We start from the raw sequence: 21,925 nt of genomic DNA, 5'->3' as shown, positions 1-21,925 counted from the left end.
TCTGGAACTGCCTGAGCTTTCATGCTCTTTGGTAGGACATCAAAATCATTTTGTGGGATTAAGTAGACAAAATACATTGCCATTCCTTTTTGCTCTGAAATAACCATGATGTTTGGGAATAAGGATAACTTATATATTATTATAATAAAAATAAAAATAAAAATAAAATAAGGAAAAAAATGATATTAATAAAAAAATAAAAATAGAGAAAAAATATAATAATACAAAATAATAATAAATTGTTAAAATAAGTTAAGTATACTTTAGTTTTACCAGACCACTGAGCTGATTAACAGCTCTCCTAGGGCTGGCCCGAAGGATTAGATATTTTTTACGTGGCTAGGAACCAATGGTCACCTAGCATCGGGACCTACAGCTTATTGTGGGATCCGAACCACACTATATCGAGAAATCATTGTTAAAATAAAAATAAGGTTATAAAACACCGATGCACCGGTGGGTCACCTGTCTTCGTTGTTTTCTGCATCGAAATCAATGATTTTTACATCACTGAGGATTTAAGAAAATGCATCGCCTCTACTTTCATAATTAAGACTTATATAAGTAACATGGTCAAACAATGGAATAATAAAGGCGTTTTTCTTAATAGAATTGTGTTAATATATTCAGTTTTGTACATGATTTTTGGACTTTGTATGGCTAAGCTTCCGTTTTTCCTAAGGTTAAATCTGTGGTTTTAGTTTATTACCGCCTGAGTGATCTCGGATTATCCTGGATTATCTCTTTGATTTCTACCCTTTTGACAATAATAACCATATGGTGTTCTTCATCTTTTCATTTACCTTGTAACCTTCTTTCCAACTGTATTTCATTTGTGGCCCGACGATGCCTGAATAAACAGGAGAAAGCGCTTGGTACTGACCTTCTGCCTGTCATTTTCTTCTTTCATAATAAAGTCACGTCCATCTACTGTGATTTTCCCAGAAGCCACTAAGTCAATTAAAATCCCGTAACCTTGAAAAAAGTATATGAATATTTATATATTAAGTACTTATAGATTTACGGCGTTTCGTAATACACTTCTGTTACCTGGTATTCGTATCGTTCGTTTGGAAGATAAATTTCGACTCCGAGTTCAAAAGCCTCCCAAGAAAAGACTTGAAATCCCTCACAAAAATAAATAAATAGATTGCGTTCACCCTACCGAAGAGAGAGAGAGAGAGAGAGAGAGAGAGAGAGAGAGAGAGAGAGAGAGAGAGAGAGAGAGAGAGAGAGAGAGAGAGAGAGATAAAATACATGTCGTCATCGGATTGAAACGATTTTGTTAATGGTTGCAATATAAAACTGTAAGGACTGGAATTTGAAACTGTATTCTTTACACTTCCGTCATTAAATATTTGGCCGAATGCTAGTCTATGTGAAATATACGATAATCTTCTATTAATGCAAACACTGAACACCAACATATCATATACAATATCTGGTAAAATAAATTTTATGCATATCTCTAATTGCCTTATCCTCTCTTGTGTTTGCTTTAAGAAAGGGAAAAAGTGCGACTTTGACAATTCTTCAATACCATAAGCATTATTCCGTGTCAAGATACCTCATAAACTGAACATGTTTCAAGAACAATAATGACTTGATAAAATGGACTAAAAGAAAAGTGATGGCAATTGATGAAAACTAACCTTAATAAAAATATTTCACATTGCCTCTTCATCAGATGAATCATGCAAAACATAAATGTGAAGAATTTACAGTGGAGCAAAATTTTACACCACATTAGTGTCAAAAATGTGTTCATTAAAGGCGAGAATCTCTACCAGATAATATGGAAAATGGACCTATGTTGTCTTCATGCTCAATTATGGTTTGGAGCTGAGAGCAATTTTCCGTTCTGAATAGACCTTTTGCAGGCATGCCCAGCTGCTGTGGTTTTTTTTCTCATTTTACAGATAGCATGGACATTCTTTCAGTCAATCTCTAACTTTTCCAGAAAAAGCGAAGCCTGCTGCTGCCCTTTTGTAATAACCTGGGAAGAAGATACTAAATGTGGAATAAAAATTTTGTTCCACTGTGAAAATATGCCTATTATGATTTCCATGATTTATCTGATGCAGAGGCAATGTAATCTATTTTCTATTGAGGGTAGCTTTAATCAATCTACCCTCAATTGTTATGGGGTGTTGGTGATATTGTTTATGGATATAAGCATTTGAATAGGGCTGACAGGTCTTGGCATCCATCATAATATTATGCATTTGTTTAAAAAAATAAAATCATAAGGTACCCATCGAATGGAGTTTATGGCAAAATTTCATTATATCAGGACCCCAGAGCAATTCCTCCAGAATTATTGTAAAATGGACTTAGAATATATTTGGAGGCTTCTTAACTTTCGGGGTAAAGCACATAGACCAGATACGAAGTTATTTCGTGTGGTGGGCGTGTTACATAATTTCTTGATGAAGAAACTACTCTACAGCTTTGAAAAATGGCTATCAGACAAAATCCTTCAATGAAATATGCGAAGAAATACAATAATTTTATTTCCAGTCATCAAAGATGTGACCAAACTTGTGACGCCGATGGATGATAAAATCATTGTCTGTGATCGTTGTTCTAAGAGAGTCAGGCAAATTATTTGGGACCATATCCTGTGCATAATCATATTGAACCTGCTCTTAAGCTTCCACGTGTTTCATTGTTTCTCTTCCATATTTTGATTCCAAGTCTATTTGTATGAGAAGAATCACACTTAGTACTCATGACAGTATTAGTGAATTTATTTGTAAATAGGAGCTTCAGGTAAACAAGTCGTATGGGATAACTGATTCGTCTATTCATCTATCTGTCTATACATCTATCTATCTATCTACAACCTAAAACACGCAGCCTCATTCGTGACTCAACACAAAATAAACTAGTAAATTGAAGTATGAAGCATATCTTTCATGTGCAACGAATTCTCTCTGGAAGTTAAAACCAGACATTTGTGGGTTAATGGTCCTTTTGTCACACCGTAAAGACAAACGTTATTTTCATAGGGCCTCAGTGGGAGTTCCTGCAAGTTAAGTGGAGAGGATGTTTATTATATTTTCAGGAGCAAAGGACATTCGCGATGGGCAAGTGACACTTCCGCATCGCGGCGTAGGTCAGTAAAAGCCCTTGCATTATGCTGCCTTGGACAACAGAGACACTAAACTTTCTGTATTTCTGCTGTTATGCAAATGCTCTTTCGAAAGGAACAGAGCTCATTGTAGAAATAAAATCGAAATTAAATTTACATGAGCGTTATAGGCCAATGACATCTAGTAATTAACGATATGCCGCAATTACGTTAATGGAAATGTACTTGACATTGTTGCAAAAATACAGTTCGCAGCAATTGCACAAACAAACACAGCATTTGTTGACATCAACCGAGATAGAAGCAATGGGACGTTTGAAGAGGACAGACGAAAAGCCGTCATTAAATATCGATATCAGAGTTAGTCAATGCTGCAAAGTTTAACCAGCTTATTCCATTACCTTTGCGCGAATGATTTCATTGATGTCAGTATCAATTAACTCCAGCAGGGGACAACAGTCTGATAGTAATTATGTTTACATTTTATGCTTAGCAATGTCATTGTATATTTATACTAATAATGAGACGTTTCTATTCATTTGTGCAGTTCCTCATTGGACGAGTGGGTTGCGTACCCGGCTATCAATCTTATACCCTGGTCCGCTCCCCGCTTCTGCCTATGTGGAACCAGAGAAATTTATTTCTGCTGATTAGAAGTTCATTTCACGACATGATGTAGTTCGGATCCAACGATAAGCTGTAGGACCCGTTGTTAAGTAACCAAGTGGTTCCTTGCCACGTAAAAAAACTCACACACACAATCTAATTCTTTTGACTAGCCCTAGAAAGCTGTTAATCAGCTTAGTGGTCTGGTTAAATGAACTAAGGTTTACTGTTTTTATTTATTTGTGCACACTTCTGAACAGAATATAGTGTGGTATGACTTGCACTCCCGTAGGATTTTCCTGTCAAAATTGATTTTATTGGATATTCTGGTTCATTTGGGTGTATACTGTGGGACAGGACAATCCAGAGAATGCTACACCCCCTGTTTGTCTTGGGTGAAGAATTCTTTCGTTCGTTTGTGCGCTTAAATGTTGTTTACTAGGCAGGCTTGACATTGCTGTAATTAATTAAAATTTTGAAATAAATCATCAAAGTTTATAATCTTGATTAATGTAAAGTTGGTCTCTCCAGTATAATTCGGCATTTACGTAAGTCAACATGCTTGAATTAATTTCCTTAATCTGTTCTGTATCTTCTAAAATATCATAGAGCCATGATACATATTCAAACAAGGCGTGATCCGACCTTTAGCTGACATGGGCCGCATGCAAGATTGCCCCTCATCCATAAACTGTAGACATCATTTAAAGTAAATGAATACGTGCTAAAATCTATGGTCAAATAGAGGCTTGTTTCATCAACAACAATTTAAATAAATATGCTATATTCATTAGAAATAATTCCTCTGCAGTGTTTAACATGCGCATTATTTATTATTTTTTTACATTTTCATTCTATTAAATATATCATAAATATCCTTTATTAAAATTCCTGTATCTTAACTCAACACAGAACACCTTTTGTAGACAAAAGCTTTTCCATTTGGCTTTCCTACTCCCCAGCAGCAACAATAACAGCAACAACAACAACAAGGACAAAGTAGTAATTGTTAGGCTTACTCCCCGGGTAACCGAAATGTCAAGAAAAGTGTCCACCAACTTCCAAAGAGATCTTCCTTGCAAAATCCAGATAATATTTAGCTACTAAAAAGAGGCAATCGAGTTTTCTGTACACAGATCTATCTTAAGCGGTCTCGGTATAATGCTGTATGAGCTGCGGCCCTTCAAACTTTTAAACCAGGGCCGGTGGTGGCCTGGCAAATATCGTTGCCAGCGAACGATTATGGCTAAATTTAGCCCTTTAAGTAATACAAAGTTCTGAGCTAGTGGTCTGGAATTTGGTATGTTAGTTTGATGATTGTAGGTGGATGATCACATACCAATTTGCAAGCCCTCTAGCCTCGTGGTATTTAAGATCTGAGGGCAGGACAGAAAAAGTGCGGACGGGAAGACAAAGTCGGCGGGTAACAGATTTTCTTTCTTTCAGAAAAAACAAAATGTTATGAACAACATCGCACGATAAAAATTACTGAAATAAAAAAAAAGTAACAAAACAAACGTTCGAATATATAAACCTGATTTGTGTGTTTTTTTTTATTCCTTATGAAAAAAATAATTCATAGGTCAATGATCTTTCATCAACTATTACTTTGCTCTATCCTAAATCAATCTTCAACTGTTTCCATGACAGTTATTGACATTCGTTTTCATTTCCGATGATATCCTGTGGGTATTTTTAGAGTAAACAGCCTTAATGCTGAAATAAAAAAGAAAAAAATCAATGTAATATATATTCGCGAAAAGGTAGAAAGTCAGATTTTTTTTTTTACATTTTGATAGTCCCTCTGTAACATAATTAAACTTGCCTGACTAGATTTATACTGAAATTGAAAGCCTTAGCTGAGAGAATGTTTATGTGAAAAGTCTATTAGAAAATTATGATTTTTAGTTTTCGTAATCCAGTTCAACACGGTGATCAGTCACGTGACCTGGGAAAGATTTGGAAAAGGGGGATCATTAGTTCTATGCCTCAGGTACGCATGAACACATTAAACATCAATGGCATTTAAAGTCTAACATAACGACCATGAAACTTTGAAAGGGGAAAATATTAAATGCAGTTACTGGGAGTCATGTCTTTTTTCAAAGTTAGCTCAACATAACAAATCTCGAAAACTTGTTACATCTGCCTCTAAGATCTAATCCTCTTTTCAGCCGGTTCTATTTTAACCTAAAAGTGTTGGAAAGATGGTAGAGCCAAAAATGGTTGCATGACTCTGGCATTGCCAAAACCTGGAGAGAGAGATTTTGTACAAAAGACAAAGAATTTCTCAAAACCGAAAGCATTCCTAGAACATGACATTTTCTTGATCAGGGTTTTTCATTAATCGTTGTCTTAGCAGTTGCTATCAGCCATTTATTAACAAAATGTTTTACAGAACGTAAACTAGAGGAATATAAATAAGCCAGTAAATTAACATAAAAAAAAAAACTGTAACACGTACGCTCAAGAAAAGCAGAAAAGCCTAATTAGTTTTTGTTTTTTTTTACTATGCTGACTTTGGTTATATAAATTCTTTTGAATGTGAAAATAGCAAGTCTGCTGCAAGCTGCGATGTTCGCTTCCAAAATATATTGTCATAAAGTCCATGCAGATGTAAACAAAAATAAACTATTTGACCACAAAATTTAAATTTGATAAAGTTGTACTAAGCAAGAATGTCTTTGTGTCAGACAGAAGAATCTCATTGCAATTGACGATAAAAAACCAATGAGACAACCTACTATCATTGTTGTACAGTTGAAAAAGGTACGTCTGCCACTGCCTCTGTTTTACAGCCTTTTTAAGCATACGTAGTGTCCTCCCCGATCTATCCATATGACCTGAATGTAATTTAATTGCAGATTTTCTGTCGAGTCTAATTTTTTTTTTTGCATTTTCATGCTAAATGAGTTATTTTTTGTCTATCGGAGAATTCTTATTGAAGTGCAAACTTTACTTTAGTTTAAATACTCTCTAGAATGATCCTAGATAACTTTGAAAACATTTGAATTTTTGTAAGTTAGGTAACTGCAGCTGTTTTCTGGTAAGAGAACTAAGTAACTTTCTCTAAAAACTTCTCGGTTGCTTTGTGGTGGGCTATCTTGACGAGGTTTCTGAGAATAGTTGTTTGCCTGCTTTGTCTGTCCGTCCGCTCTCAGCCTTCACAAATACTGAGGCATTAGATGGCTGGAAATTTGTATGCTGATCATCCACCCTCCAAGCCAATCCGCGTTTCACTTTCCATCCGTGTCTATTGACTTCGTTTAGGACATTCATCACGGTCGTGACTGCTCCGTGATTCAGTTTAATTTGCATTACGTCTATGTATCTGCACAAGAAGAATCCCTCCTTCCACAGTGGTGTTTTTGCCTAAAGACGCGATAGAAGTCTTGACGACGGGAAGCTGGAATAAGGATCAATCTCTCCATGAGTACGACCGAATCTTTTGCAGGAGAGGCAATAATCCTTCGAGTTATATTTGGACATAAAGATTTAACAGCCGGCCCCAGGGATAAGCAGACAGCAATGTGGACACTTGCCGCTCCTGGAAAGATAGAAATAGCAGAGCTTTATCCAGTTTAAAAAATGAATTGTCAGTGGGGAAAATGAAAAGAATCTATACCAAAAACGAAGTAGAGTATTATAATGAAAAATATTTACTGTCAGAAAAAATAATATTTATTATTAAAACGTATTCACAACAGCAATAAAGAAATATTTTGCTGAGGAGAAAAGTCTATAGTAATTGGAAGAATGATAAAACCAATGAAATTCTGAGTATTAAAAAAAAATTGTTTTCCTTATTTTTTGGATAAGTAATCGATAATAAAACTTGACCAATAAAACTTAACCAGCGATTCTGAAATCAAAAGTGGATGCTGATCACTTTTTAATATTTGCAAACATGATTCGATAAAAAACTTTAAGCTTCTGTTTAAAAAACACAACAATATACCTTACAATCATCTCGTAAGTTACACAAGCTTTTCTTTGCATTAAAGTACTAAATAAGAAAATGAATGCAATTTGTACTTTCATTTACAGAAACCAACAATTTGCCATCTTTATGAAGCCCATAAAGACTTAACATTATTTGATCAGTAAACTTTGATAACATTATGCAAATAGAAGGATTCCTTTTATGAAAATATTTGATATTTTTTTTTATATTAATTTCGACGGAAGTAATTATCTTTCACCCCGTTCCATGATAATGATTCAAAAGTTCCATTTCATAAACAGTTTTCAAGGGGGTAAAGACCCCACCCACTCATGACCAACTCGCCAGAAATCAGAGATGATTCTGATATTAATTTCTTCTTTTGCAGCATTTAATTTTATTGATGTTTATGCATTTATTACACACCTTTTCCTTTATGCCGGAAGAGGTTGCCCTATCGTTCTTAACAAGTCTTTAGTTAACGTTGTTTAAGTATACTTAGTTTAACCAGACTAATGAGCTGATCGACCAGCTCTCCTAGGGCTGGCCCGTAGGATTTAGATTTTTTGTTTTACGTTGTTAGGAAAACCAGTCGGTTTTTACTTAGCAACGGGACCTACAGCTTATTGTGAGATCCAAACATGCCATATAGGGAATAAATTTTCAATCACCAGAAATAAATTCCTCTGTTCCGCATTAGTGCAACTGGGAGCGAACTTTGGCTACCAGAAAGACAGGCGTGTACGCAACCGACTCGTCCAATGATGAATTGTAAGCCTTTAGGGATAAGAAGCTTTAAGGATAAGAATGCAATTCTGGACAATTTTAATTTTAAGCACAGGTTGTGGATACCATAGTTGTCCAATTACCAGGTGCTTAATGCACAACTGAGGTGAAGAGGAGCGGGAATATGTAACCCTCCTCGCCAAGGAGTTCAGCCTGGATCAGACCACAAGGCAAAAAACCACCTCGTGAATCATTGCTGACCTAAAAAGTGAAGAATGGTCGGTGTAGATATAGTCTCGTTGCTAATTGCGCTTGTTGAAAGATAATCTTATTTGTTATTTGTGTAACACCGTGAGTTGTTTGTAATCTTTTATTCCACTGTATAGACTTTGCTTGACGATGCCTTGAAGACAAGGAAAATAAAGGTGGCATAAACCGTTGTCCAATTTACAGCTTATCATGAAGATTTTATGGGCATATTGCCATGTTTCAGTACGAAATAAGTACAAAAGAAAAAGAGATAAAAATAAAGAACAGGGAATAATTATTTGCATGCTACAAGACTCTTCTTCCTTCATCAAATATCAGCTTGATAATTTGATGTTAAAAGGTTACAACTAATTCTTGAGGACCAATGATTACCTCGTCCTTCATGACCTTAACTCTCGAGAGCATTTTGCACAATAAACAAAAGACAGTCCTAGAATATAAAAACTCTGTCGAGTATCCCCTTTCCATAGATCCTGCTTTGTTTCTGAAGATGCTAATCCTGTTATGATATCCTACGACGAAAGGGGAAAGATGGTTGCTTTCATTCTAGTAGTGCACTGTCCCAGTTGTTTGATAGATAACTTAGGAAAAAAAAGCATAACAAGCAGACCTAATTGCTCTCTCTCTCTCTCTCTCTCTCTCTCTCTCTCTCTCATCTCTCTCTCTCAAATTAGGAATTTTTTGTTAAACCAAGAAAATGACAGATTTCATTATTTATCTTTACTATTTTAGGGTGATCTCTCTCTCTCTCTCTCTCTCTCCTCTCTCTCTCTCTCTCGCTGTGATTTTTTTTTTTTTTACCAGAAAATAACAGATTTCATTATTTATCTTTATTTATTTTAGATGATTCTCTCTCTCTCTCTCTCTCTCTCTCTCTCTCTCTCTCTCTCTCTCATATTATGCATTTTTTACCCAGTAAACGACAAATTTTCATTACATATCTTCATTATTTTAAGTGATCTCTCTCTCTCTCTCTCTCTCTCTTTTATATTATGTATTTTTGTTAGCCAGAAAATGACAGATTCCATCATTTATCTTTACTGTTTTAGATGATCTCTCTCTCTCTCTCTCTCTCGCTCTCTACTCTCATCCTCTCTCTCTCTCTCTCTCTCTCTCTCTATTATATATTAAGAATAATTTTTAATCGCCAGAAATGGAAAGAAAGTTATTATTTTTTTTTATTATTCTGTCAATAAAAAGATGACGTAGATTGATACCCCACCTCACCCTCCTCCACCCCCGGTTTTTATTTTACTCCTCAATAAATTCTTACAGACGAGATGCATTCCCTCCCTGGCCACAGCAACCGACTCCTAATGGCCCCAGCGTTTCCCGGAGTCAATACTCATCCGTGAGTCCAACAGCCGCGAAAGCAGATTCCAGAAGCAAAACCTTTCAGAGAAAACACACGGGAAGAGCGCAGTTTCCCCGAATCCCCCGTGTTTGCCTTTCACCGGCCGTTAAGAGGTCCTTGTTTGTTTTGATTGGTAATGAATCGTTGGGGAAGAGAAAGAATATACTTCATATCAAGGCATTACTGGCGCTCAGCGTTTGTAACGAAAAATTGACGCCAGCCTGCTACTTTTCATATGTAAAAAAATAAACTATGCCTTCTGTCTTTTTTGATTATATACGAGGTTTTTTGTATGTGTATCGTTATGAATAATAGATATTGGAGAATGGAAATAGTTTTTTTTCTTATTTTATTTTACTCCTCTCTATCCATGTCTGCCTGTCTGTCTCCCTAAATCACCTGCTTTTTGTATCAAAATTTAGAATTCTCCTCAAGTGTGGTAAACCTGAATTTCTAGGTATACTGCATAAAACACAGACCGACTTACCGATGAGATTGTTAGAACAAAGACTTGATATGACCTCCAGCTTAAGGCGGGAGCTTGCTAAAATCTACGGTCAAATAGAGGTTGTTTCACCAACGGGAAATAAAATTTAAGATAAATAAGCTATATTTTATAGAAATAATTTTTCTCTGCTGTTTAACATTCACTTTTATTTTTTTTTACATTATCATTTATGATAAATAAATCATTAAATATCCCGTTCCTAAAATTCCTTTTTAGCTTTGCTAACCCCCCCCCCCCCCCCCAACAACAACAACAACAAAAACAAAAAGAACAACAGCAAAATAGGTTTGTAGCTTTAATCCCTGAGTAAGTGAAATGGCTTCCTGAGTAAACGTCATCAAAGGAAAACTTTTCACTTAAGGCTTCAAATGTATTTTATATATCCTAAAGCATTTACAAATCACGTAAATTAACTTGAAACTCGCATGAGAGAAATAATTCAAACTTGGTTAATATTTCTGTTTACTTTTCTTTACAGATACGGAATAAAATGGTGATATCTATCGCGATGTCTATATCAGTGCTCAGTGCTTTTAGTCTTCTGAGGACTTTGAAAAAATGACGATTCTCTTAAAGAACAGGAAATATTCTTCTCGGTCAATTTCCACTCCTCGCGAGAACTCATGAGGACTTATGTCAGGTACCCAGAAAGTATTCACTGAAATATAATTCATATGAGAGGATCAACGCGATTAAACTATTGTGGCAAAATGAAACATGAAACTTTATTTTCCTGTTATTTTGGTAACTTAAATCTTTCTGATTTATGAAGATGGTCTTGACATATGTTCAAATAACAAATTCTTTTTCCATTTCTCTTACTATGTACCTGTAGACCTGCAGGCTACAGAGATGTTAACTTATGAAGGATAGAAGGGAGGTAAACCTACGAATGACCTATCATCATCATTGCTAAACAAGTTGAACAAGAGTAAATAACTCTTTTAATACAGTCATAGGATGATTACATGATTAATCTGCAATCGTTAATGATGGCTTAACACAGGAAATATAAATCAGCTCTCGATATTACGGTAACGTAGAGCATCATTAGAGAAATCCAAATAACAGTATATCAGAATCTAGCGGGTGGAATTTGCAAATGGGAAATGCCTGAACTATTCCGTGAAACTACAAGCGTGCCTCCTCCGCATGTCCTTCCGCAGCAGTGTTAGGCTCAGATTCTCCAGAAATGAGGTAGAAATATGTTTTTATGCGAAGCAAGTAACCAACAATCATTAGAGATTAGGCGAAACAAAGGCGGCATCTGACCTCCAGCTTACTCGAGGAGAGTGCTAAAATCTACGGTTAAATAGAGCAATTGTTTTACCAACGAAAATACGCTATATATTACTAGAAATGGTTGTTCTATAATGGCTAACATGCACACTCTTTATTTTTTACATTTTCATTCTAATAAATAAATCATAAATATCCTATCCTGAAATTCCTGTCTTTAACTCAACGCGAAACACCTTTTTCAGACCTTTTTGGGCTTTTCCATGGACCTTTCCTAACTCCCACAAGAACAATAATAACAGCAAACTAGGTTTGTAAGCTTACTCCCCGAGTAGCAAAAGGCTAATCTTAACATGAGAAGCAAAGTCAACGATGAAATTTTGGAGGATGGTCAGTAGTTTGGGTTTTGTCAAATACGTTTTTCGTTTATTATCAGTAATTTTCTACTATTACATCTTGGGTCAATGACAATTGCCTATAACGCTGTTTTTGCTTACTCGGGAAGTAACCCTACAAACTACTTTGTTTGTTGTTGTTGGGGGCTGTAGGAAATGCCTATGGAAAAGCCTAGAAGGTTCTGAAAAAGGAATTTTTGCTTTAAGTTAAAGATACAGGAATGTTAGGATAAGCTATTATGATTTATTTATTAGAATGAAATGTAAACAATAAATATTGTATATGTTAAACATTAAGAAATTTTAATTTTTGATTGATGAAACAACACGCTATTTGACATTAGATATTAGCACCCGCCACGAGTAACTGGAGGTCGGATCACGCCTTGTTACCTTAGCTTGAAGGTTAACACGAATTCGGGAGGGGAAAAAAAGCAGTGATTTTGCTGAGGAAATAGTCGCTTTAAAAAAGGGGCCTGAAAGAAGGTCATAAGATGATGAATCAACACCAAGAAAACAGGGCGACCTAAACGAAACTATGAATAAGAGCTTACAATTCAGTTAACTTCTGGAATGCTTTATCACCTGCTTTCAAATATGATGGTGGCCGTAAGATTATCTTAGAGGTTTCAGCATGTATCCCACTAACATGATCTGTAATAATTATTGGCATATTTTAATTACTGTGAATTATTAAAGAGTCGCTTTGATTACAAGGCTCAATTCGTAACTAAAGTATTGTATATGATTAAATACGATGTTCCAATTAATTGTAAGGGTATAGTGTTCTATATATTTTAAAACTGATTTCAGAATGCATTTAGAATGGCTAGTGACAGAAAAATGCCTAGCGGTGAACCAAAACTTAAAAGATGAAAATGAAAAACATGGATCGACTGCTGCTTTACTTCCTCGTCACACTGGTGAATACTAGTTGATCGATAAATACGTCTTTATTTCGTTTTGATTACGGTCCTATTTGCCAATTATTAAGAGGGAGTCTGTCGAGAGATTCCCAAGGACTTTTAACTCGAACTCAACAGCAGTAAAAGCATAAACTTTACAAGACTAATTTTTCTCCCAGGTTGGAGAAGGGTGAACCAAACCATTGCTGAGAATTGCGGGGTTCACTTAGAAAATTGGAAGTTGGTGTATGTTTATATTTCACGTAGTATCCATGTCTTATAAAAATGAAACCATTTAATGCCTGATACATAAATATTGAAAGACAATATGAAAGTTTAATTTTGTATATAAAAATGATTTTCCAAGTGAAAATTTTCTGTTAATATAGTTTGCATACCAACGTGAGGAATAATACTTCCTCATCCTTCATTTCATGTTTTCGGCAGCGGTTTATTCCTGATTAAATTGGTCAAATAGGCTTAAAACCAGCCCTGGTTGTAAATTCACTTTAATGAAACAAAAATTGGCTGCCTGAGTAACAAAAAAAGAGGGGGGTCCTTTATTATTACCAGAGGCAATAAATATACTCACTCAAATTCAGCCTCTTAATTTATCTGATAACAAATGGATGATTCCGTACCCGTTTAAAGGCAAGTTGTTTGGTAGAAGAAGAAACTGCTTCCCACGTAAAAAAATACGTAGTCAGTCTTTTGCACTAATCAAAAACTCAAGAAGACAGTATCGGGAGTAATACCGATTCTTAAAAGTATACGCACCACCAAATGTCCTGTACTATTTTAATAAAGCCGACTGATAATCTGAAAGGAATTCAAGACAGAAATCCCAACGAAACATTAAACTTTCAAATAGATGCAGTTAACATCTATGCTAAAATCCTGACATCGCACGTACGAGTTCTCGGTAAATTATATTTTGAAAGATGATATGTTTTCTTTAAACAAACTGCGCTTTGTAGAAACAATGCAGCGATATATATATATATATATATATATATATATATATATATATATATATATATGTGTGTGTGTGTGTGTGTGTGTGTGTGTGTGTGTGTGTGTGTGTGTGTATGTATAAGGATTGATCCAAGTTTACGTTGGCATTGAGCGTACAGTTTGAGGAAATCATCGAATGCAATTTGTTGAATGCAATTCATGCCCCATATTACAGGAAGACATTAACCCGTCTGATTACCCTCATCTTCAAAACAAGGGTAATAATCCAGAATAGCAAAGAATTAAACAGGCACAAGTTTATGGTAGTTCCAGATGAATGTAAAGGTTCAGAATAATGAGGCGACGAAGGCGAAATTGTGATTTTCCAATTTATAGAATGACTAAGAATGCACCACCATGAGTCACTGAATAGCGGTGAGGGCACCTAACAAAGAAATTATCAACAACAGTGTCAAATAGAGTGCTTATGGCGTAAAAGTCTGTTGTCTGGCAGAAATGAACATTGTTAAAAAAACCGTGTGTTTGTTTATGTGAGGCACTCATAAACAGACAGACAGACAGACAACCACACACACACACACACACACACACACACACACACACATATATATATATATATATATATATATATATATATATATATATATATATATATATATATATATACATACGGTGCAAGACGAGCTTGTACAACTATTTCGTGAAATAAAAGAAAATAAGTAGTTCTTAGCAGAAAATTTTCTATAAATCAATATTTGCATTTTAAGGCTTTGTTTGTCAGGGAGTTGACTGATTAGAATAACCTTTCAAGCTATAACAAGGCACTCAGATGGGGGTTGGGAGCGGGGGGGGGAAGGGGGGGAGTTGGTTGGGGGTTGAGCGATTTGAAGCGAATGAGGGAAGTGGATTACTAGCCTTTTATCTATGATTTTTTTCTTGAGCGTCATTGGACAATATAACTTTACTGTTCCTTTCAACTTGTTAATCACTTGTGAGCAGATTGAAAGTAGGTCTGTTTTAAGCTTAATGAAGAAAGTAGTGTCAACGTCACAGAATGGGTGATTGGTTGAATCAGAAGTCAGGACTGGACATCATATCTTTCACTCTGGCATGATGCACGATTAAGGCAGTGCCTCGACAAGCTTTAGAGCCCTGCAATGCAAGGATGGTCTTTGATTTTTTCTCACTCACTGCAAAGACCGTAGAGGTAAAAAACTAAATATTTCCTTCTTCGTAAAGTAAATGGTTATCTTGACTAAGTTAACTGCCGAAGGGCTTGTTTTCTTTATGCTGTTTGAAAATATGCATTCAGCAAATAAGTAAATCAAATGAGATGAGACTTTACGAGTCTCATCTAAAAAAAATAGATAAATTAAAAATAAATAAATAAATACAAACTTGTTCAAAGGAATGAATATTTGAGTATGAGTCGATGTAAAACTCCTTTGTCACTCAAAACAAAATTCACACCTTGCAGTAACAGTGATAGAAAATGAATCGTGTGAAGGAAGTGTTCCAAACGGAGATATAAGTAAGAGTCTTAGAGCTCTTATACTCGATACGTGGGCAAGTGTGGTTTTGGCGAACGCTCCGGATCAGTGTCGAGGTCTGGTAGGTGAGGAGGCAATTATTCAGCTCACTCGTAGCTGCCCAAAAAGTGTAGGTAGGTGGTTCGGTGATTCTGTCTACACGGGCAGTTTCCGAGCACAGCTTTAAAACCATACTTGGCCAAGTATTGTGTATAAGAGGTCTTAGGTATATAAGGGAAGATCTCAAGTAGTAGGTAATCATTGTTGTGTTCTTCACGAACCTGAAATTTTTCAGTGTCTTCTCTTGTATGAAAGATGAACTGGGATATATATATATATATATATATATATATATATATATATATATATATATATATATATATATATATTTATGTGTGTGTGTGTGTGTGTATGTATATATTATACATACATACACACACGCACACACACACACATATGTATATATCGAAGGCTTTTGATTCAAATCTGTCACGAGTATAACAATAGTACTTGCAGTCAAAAGAATGATAACTAGAATGGAGGTGGAGTTCTTCCACATTCAAACAAAGACCCACCTGAGAGAAAATAATGATTTGCATGTGCAGGAAGCACCCTCATATTTCAATTAAAAACCGTTTTATAGTTAAGTACTGAAAATGACCTAAATATTGTTAATGCTAACTAGTTTACGGCCTTATGATTTTTTTATCGCTGCTTCTATATAGAATAGAAAAAAAACATTTATTGGTTAGAGAGAAATAATCCAACATGGTTTTCTGGTGTAGGGTAATCTAACAACCCATCTAATAAAATGGAAAATGAAATTTTATACCCTGTGTGTGCGTTTAATGAAAGGGATACAGAAGCGTCTCCTAGGTGATTTTCAGGGAACTATGATTTATTATAATATAAATCAGTGCGAGTGAGAAGTGTCCTAATGAATCTTTATGGTTGAGTTGAGGGTGGGATTAAAAAAAGGGGGTTGATTAAATGGTGTAAGATTACCATGAAAATATTCTCAGTGAATAGAGTTGACTCTGTCTCTCTCTCCCTCTCTCTCTGCACACCTATACTACTCTTTTAACTATCATGCCTACCTTACTCGGGGAGTAAGCCTACAAACTACTTTTGCTGTTGTTGTTTTGGGAAGTAGGAAAGGTCTATGAAAGATCTTACAAAAGTCTGAAAAAGGTGTTTCGGGTTGAATTAAAGGTACGGGAATTTTAGGATAGGATATATATGCTTTCTTTATTACAATGAAAATGTAAAAAATGAATAATGTTCATATGAAGGAGCACAGAAAATTTTTTCTCATTGAATATAGCATACACATTTTAATTTTCGTTGGTGAAATAACGCTCCTTTGCCCGTAGATTTTAGCACGTTTTATGTTAATATATTTTATGTTGGCTACCTATACATTCCATAACTCTTTCGTTTAGCCCTTCACTGGTAATGGTGTCTAATGTTATTAGGTTCTTTTCAATTATCTCAAATTTAAAGCCATCATAACAAAAATTGTTTTTATAAATTTGCCCTTTGCCAGAATGAAAAGTTCTTTTTCTTCCATAAAACGAAATGCATCTGTCAATAGAGGAAGCAGTTGTTATATTTGGCACTAGGAGATATAACCCGTGATGTGCTTTCCAACAGATCTACTCCGTTCTAAGTTGGTGCCAACGATAGATAAATCAGCACCCCAAGGAAATGACTACCTGTTGTTCTCCAGTAATTGGATTTTCTACTTCATCTGGCTATTGTTGTGCTAACGAGTTCACGTTGATGAAATCACATTCTAAGAGAAGTTCAGTTCATAATGGTGTTATCTTCCTGCGACGGGCATTTGTACAGAAAAATGCCGATTTTCATTAATAAAAAAAAAAAAAAATATAAGATAAGATAAGGTTAAAGGCCAAAAAAAAAAAAAAAAAAAAAAACAGGAAACATTGTTAATGAAGAGAAATATAGCTAAATTTTTTGGGTTTTTGGATAGGATTGGTGATGATTAGGAGAAGGAAAGACGCACTTAAACATACAGACACATGCACACAAACACAAAGAAAAGCTAAGAGGGATGGTTGAAAGACGGAAAAACAACAAATGTGCCGTTTAGCGTTGGTATTCACGTTCTTTCCCATTCAAGTTTTTTAACTAACCGGCATATAATGACGCAAACTTGCTACCAAATCTATGCGCGCCATTGTGTAAAGGATGACTGTGCGTCAGTTATTCCAGGCATATCAACACTTACCTATGTCTGCATTTCCTTCATTTCCCGCTGCAACTCTTCCCTTTACACTCAGTCAGGTAACACTGGGAACCGAAGTATGAGACGGGACAGGAAAATTCAACGACCAACTCTTCAGTCAACGATTTCCGGGCGGCAGCTTCTTTTATCGGATGAGTTCGCCGAGTTGAGTCGGAGCAAATATTTGAAGTCGCGGAGGAGCAGAAATTAAGCAATATATAGAGAGGGGGGTTTGGGTGTGTGGCCTGAGCAAGCACAGGAGCGAGAAGGAAAAATAAGGGTGATGCATTTTAGCTCTAAAATTCAATTTTGTTTATCTTTTTTTTTTTCGACATTCACTTAGATTTGAGTCGCTTGTTGACACTCAGGATCTGTCTGGCGACTACATATTTGGCTTTCACGGCTGGCCTTGTTTCCTTGGTATCTCGTGATGAAAGGTCAACAAGAGTGTCTTTGATGAAGAGAGTGAATGTCAGCAGTGAGAGAAGAGAGAACGAATGCTTTTCAAACTGGTGTCTAAGGTCAAAGGGACTAAAATGTTAGAGAAGGCTGAAAGCAAGAGTTCAACTTAAAGCTGTTATTTTTTGAAGAAAAAATGAATAACTGCATCAGAAGAAAGAGGTGAAGAGAATTTGTTGATTATTGTGTCCTGATCGTCTGAGTGAGGCTGTTACCAGATCATTTAGTTCCCTCTTAAGTAGAATGCTTTAAATGCCAATGAGCAGCGAATGCTCCAATTATCTCTTGTTTATTATCATCTGAAGCGTTGACTTGAAGTGCAAATTGGAGTATTCAATTGTGCTTGCAAGCAGCGTAAGACTGCAAATTGGTACGTTGATCTTCCACCCTCCAGCCATCAAATATACCGAATTGCAGCTCTTTAGCCTCAGTAGTTTTTTTTTTATTTTATTTTTTTTTCATTTTTTTATTTAAGGTTAAAGTTTTCCGTGATCGTGATTCCTCTGGTAACACAATAACACAGGCCGACACAGACGGCTGGATGTTTCATGGGCCGTGACTCATACAGTAATTTACCTAGTTCACCGAAAGACAGATCTGTTATCAGTGGCTTGATCATTCGCACTACAGAAAACTCGATTGCATTATTTAACTGTTTATCATTTAATGTGGAATTTGAGAGAATTTTTAATATTTTTTATTCATTCAGTATAGTTAATTTGATCATAGTTGGGGCACAGTATCTGCGGAAGATATTGGCTACTTCTGAATTCTTTTTGCCTTAAACATAGAAGCAAGTAACCATTGATATCTAGAAATGGATCCTAGATGTTTAGAATGTCGATAAGGAATCTACTAGAATATATATTTAAATCTTTCCTGTTAGATACGTCACTTCAATGTATCTAAGCCTTATCATTTTTGGGGTTTTATGGGATGCAGCACATTCCATATGTAAATTCGGCAGTCTTTGCTTCTAAAAGCTGCAATTCAAAAGAGAAAACTTTAGTTGGATACTGAGGGATTGGTCAGTGCCAAGATTTTTTTTTTTTTTTTTTTTGAGTTGGAATAACCCGGATTCGTAGAAGTTTGCCATCTTTCGTACTCCGTTCTCAAGGGGAGTTTATTTCCCATGCCTTTGGTACCAAAACCCATTCACTGATCACATTTATTTAGAATTGATCAATTTCAATTTACCTTTGGCATTCAGTTTTTATTCGTACTAAGAAGTTATAGATTCTTGGCATTATACTAGTTATTTTTATATTCACAGCTATCAAAAGCTTTGCAAGTTTACAAATTAAATTTACCGAAAACAATAAAAACTAAGTTCTATTTAACATGAAAAAAGTAAGATCTCACAAGAAGTGGTTTATCTAATAATTACCTGAGTTCTCATGAGTGATGGTCACTTAGGAACACCTACCACTCAGCACCCTATATCTTGTGTTGAGTAACCCAGTTTCAAGCTCTGCCCTAATTTGGTGTAAGATGACAAGTGTATTAGGCCGGCCTGAGGCCAGTGCCACATACACTCTGTAGTATAACTGTAAAGTTTCAAATTTCAAGCCTTTCCTTAGCCCTAGGGAGATGTTACGATGACAAACCTGAAGAGAGAAAACACTCCTGAGGAGTTCAAGGACAGACACTCAAGCCAACCCGCCCCCCCACAAAGGGAGACAGAGTCATTGACGGATGGACCGAGCATGCCGCTCAAAGGAGAGAGCAAGAAAACTGAAAGGACACGATAATGAAGCAGCAGCAAAATTGAGGCCTGATGCTGTTTCTTTTTTCTGTTTGGGACAGCGCAAAGGATGTCGTCGATCTTACTCTCTTTCTCGAATTCATTGTTGTCTCTTGCATTCCCGTTGCAAATAAAAAAAGGGGGTTGATGAAAATAATGATGGAGTGGTGAGAGGCGTTGTTCTAGATGCAGATGGGGTGAATAAGTATTCTCTCTCTCTCTCTCTCTCTCTCTCTCTCTCTCTCTCTCTCTCTCTCTGTTCATTGGTCCTGTGGGTAATGGACTAATGGTATACCCTGTTCAGCTCAAACCGAGAACCTCCATTAGGACCGACCACAGAGGAAGGAAAGGAATCTTTCGGTCATGTCTCACAAAAATGTCATATATGGACTTATTGACTTTAGAATTAAAAAACGTACCTACTCATAGCTGACTTATAAAACTGTGAAGGAACGAGGGCGATAAGAATAAGGAGGGAAAATTATTAACGGACAGGAGTGAGCGGTATTCTGTCAAATTGTGTGCCATTGAAATATAGAAAATGTCATGACTACGACGAGCCAACCAGAGTGAAACCACCCATGAAATAGTAAGCCCATTAAACGGACTTTATTCGCATTGCACCATATTTCAACTATTATTTAGCCTTTCAGCTGGATAGGTCTTTGAACACCTATCATTCAAATTAATTGCTGATAGCTTCAACATCAACCTGACAACAAACCTGATCCCTCAGCTTCAATTTATGAAATTACATTAAGCAGTTCACGCTTTCCATCATTTCCTTCGATATTCATATCCAATTTATGCCTCTGCACTTGTTTTTTTTTTTTCTCTGGAATGATTGTTATAACTAATTCCATGCATGTTTGCAATGTTTCTCTTTATAAGCAGTACACATATTTTTTTTATTTCCATGCATATGAAATCTTGACTGTATTATAATACACATACGCATACGTATACTAACAGACAGACACACTGTATATATATGCATACATATTTAGATAAATATATATGAATTTTTATCGCATCACCATGGTTTCATATATATATATATATATATATATATATATATATATATATATATATATATATATATATATATATATATGCATTGAGCTACAAATGTCCTTTAAAATGAGAATGATTGTAAACTAAATATTTGAGACAGTCGATCGTTTTGAAAAGCGCACACACAAACACAAATAAGTGGTTATGATGAATATAAAATATTTTCGATGGAGAAGGAAAACTGCAGTTTTTGGTTTACTGTTGATTTAGTTTTCTGTGCCATTTGATTATGAAATGCCGAAAATAATTTCGACGTCATTATAAGGTAAGGCAGCAACAATATCAGTGATGACATTAGTGTTGAACATAATAATATGATAATGATGATACAACCTTTAAGGATGCTAATTATATTCCTTACAGAATGATCGTTTAGCATCCGTTTACGTTAATCATGTTGCTATAGATTTTTAAACCTACTCATTGCAGTTTACGTCTCACAGACTCTGAGGAGAAATACCTACTCGATTTCATACGAGAACGTAACTATTTCCATCGCAGAAGAAAAGGAAAGTAAGTGTCTCTTTCGGACCCTGACAAATGTCGCGACAAATATTTGTCTATGGATGCAGCCAAGCTCAGTCAGGGATTTACCTCGAGACGAGAAGTCGGGCTATAAAGATTCTCGACGAGATACGAGGACAGAGAAGCGTAAGGGTTCTCGCCTGTGTCTGTTTTATTCATTTCTACTGCATATTTCTAGGTTTTTAATATAAATTCCTCTTATGTTAATCACTACGGTCGCATAAGTATCGCACATGCCTGATCATTGGAGGCAAAATGATTGCAATGAAATATACCCAGGAAAAGCTTATGATGAACGAGAGAAAAGAAAGTCTGGTACAATGAGAACTGT

Source organism: Macrobrachium nipponense, chromosome 2 (assembly GCF_015104395.2).
Source record: "Macrobrachium nipponense isolate FS-2020 chromosome 2, ASM1510439v2, whole genome shotgun sequence".
Classification (NCBI taxonomy): Eukaryota; Metazoa; Arthropoda; class Malacostraca; order Decapoda; family Palaemonidae; genus Macrobrachium; species Macrobrachium nipponense.
This window is presented reverse-complemented; position numbering follows the sequence as displayed.